The sequence below is a fragment of the Panthera tigris genome, chromosome A1 (assembly GCF_018350195.1).
Source record: "Panthera tigris isolate Pti1 chromosome A1, P.tigris_Pti1_mat1.1, whole genome shotgun sequence".
In the NCBI taxonomy this organism is placed as follows: domain Eukaryota; kingdom Metazoa; phylum Chordata; class Mammalia; order Carnivora; family Felidae; genus Panthera; species Panthera tigris.
The window spans coordinates 25,199,864-25,208,771 of record NC_056660.1 but is presented as its reverse complement, the minus strand read 5'-3'; the positions used below and the strand labels follow the sequence as shown (position 1 = coordinate 25,208,771).

General features: G+C 47.5%; 1 protein-coding gene across 1 annotated transcript in view; it reads left to right on the top strand.

Annotated features, from left to right (window-relative positions):
* The first annotated feature begins 8,289 nt into the window (after positions 1–8,289).
* Positions 8,290–8,908, top strand: part of SLC25A30 (solute carrier family 25 member 30) — a 30,498-nt gene continuing 29,879 nt past the window's right edge. The window contains exon 1 of the mRNA XM_042973602.1: positions 8,290–8,380. The gene's annotated coding sequence lies outside the window, so the exon portion shown is untranslated. The remainder of the gene's footprint in view (positions 8,381–8,908) is intronic.

The following is an 8,908-nucleotide window of genomic DNA, read 5'->3' as shown; positions in this document are numbered from 1 at the left end:
GCTTTCAAACCGTGAAAACAGTGTCAGTCCTGCCTTTGCTGTCCTCGGTTATTTTGTGAATATACTTGAACATTCTAGGGCATTTCTAGAGCCACAGGCCAGGGCACTGACCTCCCTTACACTCCTAAGAAGCATGCTGCAGAGTCCTCTGGCTAAAATTATCTCACAGAAGCCACCTGTTTAGTTCCTTTTATATTTGTGCCTCTCAGCACGAGGTGTCCCAGATCACTTGTCCCAAATTCTTTTTCATGGAAAAAGCCATTATTCCATCTGGTGGAGATTATAATTTGCCTTTTTTATTTTGCTTCTGATAAACTTAAGTCTGATAGTTTTCTTAGGTAGTAAGACATGAAGGCAATCCAGAAAATTAGAGGTAAAAATATTTAGTCAAATGATTGACTAAAAAAAAAAAAAAAAAAACGCAGAGGAGGGGCACCTGGGTGGCTCAGTCGGTTAAGTGTCCGACTTCAGCTCAGGTAATGATCTCACTCACGATCTGTGAATCTAAGCCCCGTGTCAGGCTCCGGGCTGACAGCTCAGAGCCTGCTTTGGATTCTGTGTCTCCCTCTTTCTCTGCCCCTCCCCCACTTCTGTCTCTCAAAATAAATTAAAATGTTAAGAAAAAAAAATTTTTTTTAAATGCAGGGGTGCCTGGGTGCCTTAGTGGGTTAAGCGTCCCACTTTGGCTTAGGTCATGATCTCACGGTTTGTGAGTTTGAGCCCCGCGTCTGGCTCTGTGCTGACAGCTCAGAGCCTGGAGCCTGCTTCGGATTTAGTATCTCCCTTTCTCTCTGCCTCTCCCCCACACTCTCTTTCTCCTCTCTCTAAAAAAAAATAAACAAACATTAAAAATTTTTTTAAAAAATGCAGGCAATTCCAATTAAGGCTCAGCTTGATTTTTTTTTTTTTTTACATGTTGAAATGCTTAGTTTTCTCGATGTGCCATGGATATAACTAGCCAGCATAGCAACTAAGTAGTCATTTTGGTTTCTGTTCCTATTGTATTTTATTTATCTATTTATTTTAGTGATCTCTACACCCAACGTGGGGCTCCAACCCATGATTCAGATCGAGAGTCACATGCTCTTCCACTGAGCCAGACAGGTGCCCTGTGTTCCTATTGTTTTTTTTTGAAACCGTGTTACTCAATAAAAGTTCATTGAAAGCACTGAGAACAAAGCCACTAGGAACTATTAGAGGTTTGACTTTTTGACTTTTAACATTCTAGCAATACTGGTTTTACCTAAGGGTACAGAACCTTTTGTGTATAACCTGAGATGATCAGAACAGCGACGATCATGGCGATGACAATGACAGTGGCAATAGCAAAGTTTATTACATGCAGGGCACCATGTTCATTATTTCATCCATTCCCTTTAAAAACTACAGAAACCGTCTTAAAAGTATGACGTGGATTTTACTTTCAAGGACACTGAGAATTATAAAGAAGATATACAACTTTTTAAGTTCTCACTGGCAAGATGTCAGATCCTCAGGCCGAACGTCCGTCCTTCCGTCCGTGGAGGGAGAGGAGTTAGCCGGGAGGAGCCCTTTCAGCCGTTTTCACGGAGGGGCTTGTACTTTTGCGTTTCCCCTCCTGCCTGACTGTGCTGCCTTCGTCTTGCCGGGTGCAAATAAGTGCAGAGGCGAAAAACTCAACCCATTCCTGAGTGTTTACAGGGAGACCGGCTGAAGTGAAGGTGAGGTTGCCAGGAGCATGCCCCACAGACCCAGGCATGGCCCGGCCTGAGATCCGGGCTTTGAGGGGAGGACAGGAGGCTTGTGTGAGAGCAACTTCTGTGCAGACCCAGTTAGCGTGGCAGGGGGATGGGGCAGCCAGGGAGTCAGGGAGAGTGCATTAGCGTCCTATTGCTGCCATAGCAAATGACCACAAACTCAGTAGCATGAGGTGGCATGCATTTTATTATCTCGTCGTTCTGGAGGTCAGAAGTCTGAAATGGGACTCACTACGCCAAAATAAGGCATTGTCAGGGCTGTGCTCCTTTTTGGAGGCTCTAGGGGAGAATTAGTTTCCTTGACGTCCCCGGCTTCTAGAGGCTGCCCGAATTCCTTGGCTTATGGCTTCTTCCATCTTCAAAGCCAACAGTGACGGAGGAGTTCTTACATCAGATCACTCTGACCTGTCTCCATAGTCCTATCTCCTCTGACTTTTCTGCCTCCTTTTTCCACTGATAGGGACCCCAAGGATTACATTGGGCCCACCGGATAGTCCAAGATAACCCCCCCACCTAAAAGTCAGCACGTAAGCAACCTTAATTCCACCTGCAATCTAATTCCCCTCTGCCCTGTACCCTAACACATTCACAGATTCCAGGGATTAGAACATAGGCTTCTTTGGGGGTCCCTGTTCTGTCTACCACGGTAGCCTCTTGGATGAAGGAGGGATTAGGAGACACATCTTGGAGATGACCTCCAATGTGAGGCATTAGCAAGAGAAAGAGTTTAGCTCATAGAAGGTCCCAGAAGTGAAAGGGAGCACCGGCATGTTTGAGGAGCTGCAGGTGTCTCATATAAACACTCCCTGGCCTACACACAAGATGTGTTCTCAGAAAAGCACCTGTAGCCGAGAAAAACATACACCCAAAGCAACATTCCTATAAAACAATCTCTCAAACCTCCACACTATTGCCATTTTGATAATTCTTCGTTGTGCGAGGCCTTCCCTGGGCATTGGAGGATGTTTGGCAGCATCCCTGATCCCTACCCAATAGATGCCAGTAGGAACTGTGGAGTTGTGAAACTAAAAATGTCTTCAGACATGGTCAAATGTCCTCTGGGATGGTAGAATCTGGTTGAGAACCATGGCATAGGATATAATGATAATTTCACTGGCTCATTGCCAGTATACCAGCTGGGAACCCTTGCCTATCCAGTGTTCTTGTTGGGAGTAGCTATGGCTCACTACTGCTTCTCTTTGCCAAGGGGACGGGAAGATGACCAGATGTCTCAGATACAACCTCCTCCTCCTCCTCCTCCTCCAGGAGGTATTTAAAATAAGGCAGAATAGGGCTCAGACCCACAATGAACTGTGAGATCATGACCTGAGCCGAAGTTGGAGGCTTAACCAACCGAGCCACCCAGGTGCCCCTTGACACGTGTTTCTAACCTGATTATGATGATGTAACCAAGTTACTGTTCCCCAGAACAGTGGTTTCCAACCTGTGGATCAAGATCCTTTGATAATAATCCAAGATTCTTGTATCCTTAGGTTCAGCATGCATTTTCTTGATGGATGATAAAAATCCTCCTATCCATGTTTTAGGGACTCCAGAGTTTTTCAAAATTTAGTTTACCTTACAAAGGGATCCTCATACTTGAAAGGTTGGGAATTGTGTATTACAAAATACTAAATACAAATTACTAGATATTATATGTGTGTGTTGCTAAGAATTATATGTATATTAGCAGAGGCTGGCGGGGCATAGAGTAATAGGGAATTTGGAGTCTGAAGGATGGATAGGAAAGGGGCAAATCCAGTACCTTTTTGTGCAGATGCCATACAGTTTTGAGTCTGGAAAGGGCTGGACTTGGTGAGATGAGAGCGGGGAGGTAGGGTAGCCTGAAGGGGTAGGAAGTCCTGTATTTCTTTCCCTGCCATAAAAGGGTAGCGTTGCAATGATTTCCCCCCCGCAGGCTGGGGATTGCATTTGTTTTTATGGCAGGATTCTTGGGATCCGGCCAAGCATGTCCAAACTGTATCAATAGCGAAACAGTGTGTGCACAAAACTCCAAGGATTCACTTTTAGAATTCAAGTTGGAGAGTAAAGAAGAGATTGCGTCAGCTCAAGCCGGGCGCACTGGAGAAACGAGAGAAGGGAATGAGAGACAGGTAGCTCTGGACCCCGGCAGAGGCCATCACCTCCGGGAACCTCGTTCCTTCACCTGTAAATGGAAAGGATGCCTCTTTGGCCCGAAGGAACCGATGAATGTAAAGACTCCTGCCACGGCTCTTTGCAGCAATACGTGCAGGTTCCGTCCATCTGTGTTTACTCTTTGACCCAGCGATTCTTCCAGGAGTTTACCCTGAAGCTACCCCTCCTCCAATAAAAACGATCTATGCAAAAGCGTATTCATTATGCTATTATTTGCCATAGCTAAGTGTTGCAAACAACCTGCATGTCACGTGTATTAGTCTTCTATCGCCGCCTAATACATTACTGCAAATTTAGCTGAAAGCAACACCTATTTATTAGCTCGTAGCTCTGTCGACCAGAAGTCTAACATGGTGTCTGGGTTCTCTGCTCAGGGTATCGCAGGGCTCAGTCAGAAGATGAATCTACCTCTGAGCTCATCCCTATTGTTGGCAGAACTTAGTTTCTTACGGTGGCAGGTCCTTGCTGGGTGTCAGCCGGGAGCCACTGTCAGCTCCTTAAGGCTACCCGCATTCTTTGCCACGCAGCTCTTCATCTTTACCCCGGTGCGTCAAATCCCTCCTGTGATTTGCAACTCTGACTTCCCTTCTGAGACCAGCGAGAGGAAACCCTGCTTTTAAAAGGCCTGTGTGATTAGGACAATCTCTCTATCGTAGGATCGACTGGTTTGGGACTTTAAGACATATGTAAAGTCCTTTCACAGCCATACCTACATGAGTGTTTGATTGAATGGCTGAGAGAAGGTGTGCGTACGCCGATGACCAAGAATCTTGGAGCCCGTCTTCGGACCTGGCCTATCACACTCAGGAAGTTGAGTAAATGCCCTGGGTCCATCCATACAACGAAGAACTGTAGTAATGAGGGACAAAAGAGGCCTCTGGGCCCTGCTCCTATGAGTCACGTCATTATAAGAAGGAGATTTGACCACAGAGACACACATACTGAGGGAAGAACACCACGTAAAGGCAGACGCAGAACTTGAAGCTATGCAGCTGCAAGCCAAGGAATGCGGGGGGTGGCCGGCCAATTGCGCAACACTAGGAGAGAGACGAGGCGGGATTCTCCTGTAGAGCCTCCAGAGAGAACATGGCCCTGCCGACATCACGAGTCTAGACTTCTAGCCTTCAGAAGACAGAAAGAATTCTTATTTTTATTTTTTTAAGTTTATTTATTTATTTTGAGAGGGATCGAGTGAGCGGGGCAGGGCAGAGAGAGAGAGAGAAGCAGGCTTTGATCTGCCAGCACAGAGCCCGCCGTGGGGCTTGAACTCACGAACCATGAGATTGTGACCTGAGGCGAAGTCGGACACTTAACCAGCCGAGCCACGCGGGCGCCCCTCAATTCTTGTTTTTAAAAGCCATCCAGTTTGTGGTAATCTGTTATGGCAGCCGTGAGGAAACTAATACACTGGCCAGTGGCCAGTGAGGACAAGAGCCCTGCCAACAGTCATGTGAGTGAGCTTGAAAGAGGATCTTCTAAGACCTGCCAACGGCCAGGCTGAGCGCACTTGGAAGCCGGTTCTCCCCAAGTGAAGCCTTGATGCGCCTGCAGCCCCAAGTGCCACTTTGTTTGCATTCTTGGGAGGCCTGGAGCTACAGGTGCTTCCGGGGCCCCTCTGGATTTTCGACCCACAGAAACTGGGAGCTAAGACATGTTTGTTATTTTAAGCTGGTAAGCTTAGTTATACAGCAATCGATAACTAGCAAATATACTTATATACAATTGTATATTTCTTTACTTTGGGGACAATGGAAGAATAAACTAGAACCTGAGGAAAGTGCTTATGGCTCAGAAGGGAGTGGGACCAGAGTGCAGGGAATGGGGAGGGAGTTTAACCTTTGTAAGATTTTATTTGGAACCGCGTGAATGCTTTATACATTCAAAAAATGGAACCGAAGGAAAAAGGTGAAAAAAGCAAACTCTAACATTGATGCAAAGAAAAATAGCAAACCTAGCAGTATTTCGAATAGAGAACATAACCGTACCAACAAGGAATTAATTCAAGTAACATTTGAGCGTGGTACTCTACCTGTACACCATTTAGAAGGATGTGTTATAAAGATACAAAGAACCGCTAAGAAATCTTGAGTTTAGAATTTTTGTTGCTGCTGATAGTACAGGTATGTAAGTCTCAACTATTTTCTGTACATTGTAGAATAAATGAATAGGTAGATTGATGCTGAAAATGGAGGAGAGGGGATATTCTAAGATACCTTTTAAATCGGGAATTAGGGTTTTCACTTAAGGAGAAGAATAACATCCCAGTAAGCAGTGAGCACAGCAAGTACTCAGATCTAATTTTCTAAGTGCCATTTCCTATTAAAAGGAACTAGGGTTTTCCTGTCTAGGGCACAGAACAGTCCATGAAAAGTTAGTAGGTCTTGTGTTAGAAAACAAGGAAGTGCTCAAAGACTGATAGGATATATATAAGAATAAAGGAGCCAGGTGTGGGGCTTTCCACTGGCCAAATACGGGCAATTTGAGCACCAAAAATAATACTGGGGTATTTGATCATAGTAATTGAATTAAATTGAATTAAAAAACAGGAGTCCACACTGTTACTCGAACAGGAGGGGAAAGGAGCTGCGACTGGGTTGAGAAGCAGGGGGAAAAAGAGAAAAGGAGAAAAAAGGGGGTACTCTTCTTTAGACAGGTAGAAGGATTGATAGACAGCATGAGAAAAATCACCATTTGGTAAGTGTTCATGAGTGCGTGCTACACCCCCTGGACAAAAATATTAGCTGGGTTCAGCCTATTACTGCAGATAATCTCTGTTGCGGTGGGAGAGAGGGGTTGTCAAAATAAAAAACAAACGGAGACCAGCCTGGAAAATTCTCTGAGCAGATTTGCAAGACTAACTCGCTCTGGGTCATTTCTTGCTCATGCCTCTGGAAATCATAAGCAAGACTTGAACGCTTAAGGTTGATAGGAGGTAACCACTGACCAATTCCCTGTCATTTAAGAGAATTCTCATTTTATAACCAATCACTGTGAAGAGCAGCCACCGCTTCCTTGCTATATTAGCTGCTTAATGACAACATACTCCTGAGCCTCATCCCGTGTTTGGTTTGAGTGCTTCCTGTTTGCAAACTGTCTTCCTGATGTGTGCACAATAAACTTTTACTGATTACTAGTTTGGTGATTCATTGGTTTTAGTTCTATCATTTCTGAGCTTTTGACAGTATTTTTGTGGAGACATCTGCCAGCCCATGTCTGGACTAAGTGATCCATCTTGGCATCACGGATAATGGGACTAAAGAACACTGTGCCTTCTTGTGGAAATACACATCACCTCCTACTTTTCTTACTAAAATGTTTAACCTGAATCTAATCATGAGAGGGGCGCCTGGGTGGCTCAGTCAGTTGAGACTGAGCGTCTGACTTCGACTCAGGTCATGATCTCCCAGTTCAGGAGATCAACCCCCCACGTAAGGCTCTGTACTCACAGCTTGGAGCCTGGAGCCTGCTTCAGATGCTGTTTCCCTCTCTCTCTGCCCTTCCCCGCTCATACTCTCTCTCAAAAAATTAAATAAATAAATAAAAAATAAAGTGCATCTAATCATGAGGAAACAATTTGATAAATCTAAATTGATACAGTGTATAAGACAATTGGCCCGGACTTTTCAAATACGTCCAAGTGATGAAAGATTTTTAAAAAGTGGGAGTGCTAGAACTTGGGTGGTAGACTACAGGAGTTTATAAAGACACATGTTATTAAGCAAAACAGGTGAATCTTGGGTAGAACCTGAATTTTTCAAAGACGTGTGTGTGCACGTGTGCTTGTCTATGACGTTTTGAGACAACAAAGGGAATTTTAAAAAAACAGTATGTTAAATGATATAACAGAAGTTGCATTAAATTTCTTGCATGTGATAGTGGTGAGGTATTTAGGGGTGAAGCAGCGTTGTGTGAAACTTTACAAAGGGGGGGGGGGAATCTATCTAGTGAAGAGAACGCAAATCTGAAATGGTAGCATTGAGAGAAGTGCACACTGTCCATAGCAGTCGGTTTTGAAATTTTTCAAACTAAAAAGCTGGGATTAAAAAAAAGAAGTGCAAGTTTGTTTACTTCCTCTGACTTCGGGGGTTCACGTGGACACAGAATCAGCACCCTGAGAAGCCTCCTGTTCCGTGGCTCTCGGTGCGTTCCCTAAAGTTTCTCTTTCACTGCGGAGTCGAGACCCAAGGCCGTGGGAGGTGTCATCGAGTCCCCGACAGCTACCACCCTTGTCGGTGGGGAGCCGGCTACTCAATATCTAGGTGCCTCCGCGGCCAGCCAGTCGCCCGCTGCCATGGGCGTGGCCGCGGCCGGAGCGGCCAATGGGAGCCGAGGCGGGGGGCGGGGCCGCGAGGGCGGGGTGGGCGGGGCCGGACGCAAGCCGCTGTGCTGCCCTCGCTGCGCTGCAGCGTGTTCTCCCGCTTCGGTGCTGGCCGGCTCTGGTCGCAGCTGAGCGTGGGTAGGAGGACTTGCGGAGCCACCGGCGCCGGGTAAGTGCCTGACCACCGGGCCGCGGCCGCGATGGCCGCTCCGCGCCTGCTCCGGCTCGCTCCTCCGCCCGCCCGACTCTCTTTCGCCACGGTGTCCGCGACCAGCCGGCCCGGGACTCCTTGCCCCGCCGCGGGCGGTGCTGCCCCTCCGGTCGGCCTCGGCCGGGACTGGGACTGCGGTCGGACTGCGGTCCCTGAGAGCGCCGACGCGGCCGGGCGTTCTCGGGGGCTGCCGCTGCTCCCGGGTTTGCGTGCGGGGCCCGGCTGCCCGGGGCGCGAGGTTCCGGGGCTTGGCCCCGCTCTTCCGGCAGGGGCGCCGGCTCCCGGGCCTCATCGCTTGGGGGCGTGGGGTGACTCCTGCCCCAGCGTCTCAGATCCCAAGTGTGAGGCCCATGTGGGACCTCGGCGTGTGTGCCCTGGCCCCCGCGGTACGTTTCTCCTGTCTCTGCATCCCTCCCACTCGCGGTTCATTCAGAGTGTGCAGCCCGGGCGCCAGCGAGCTTCCTACTCTGGGAGAGGGCACGCTCG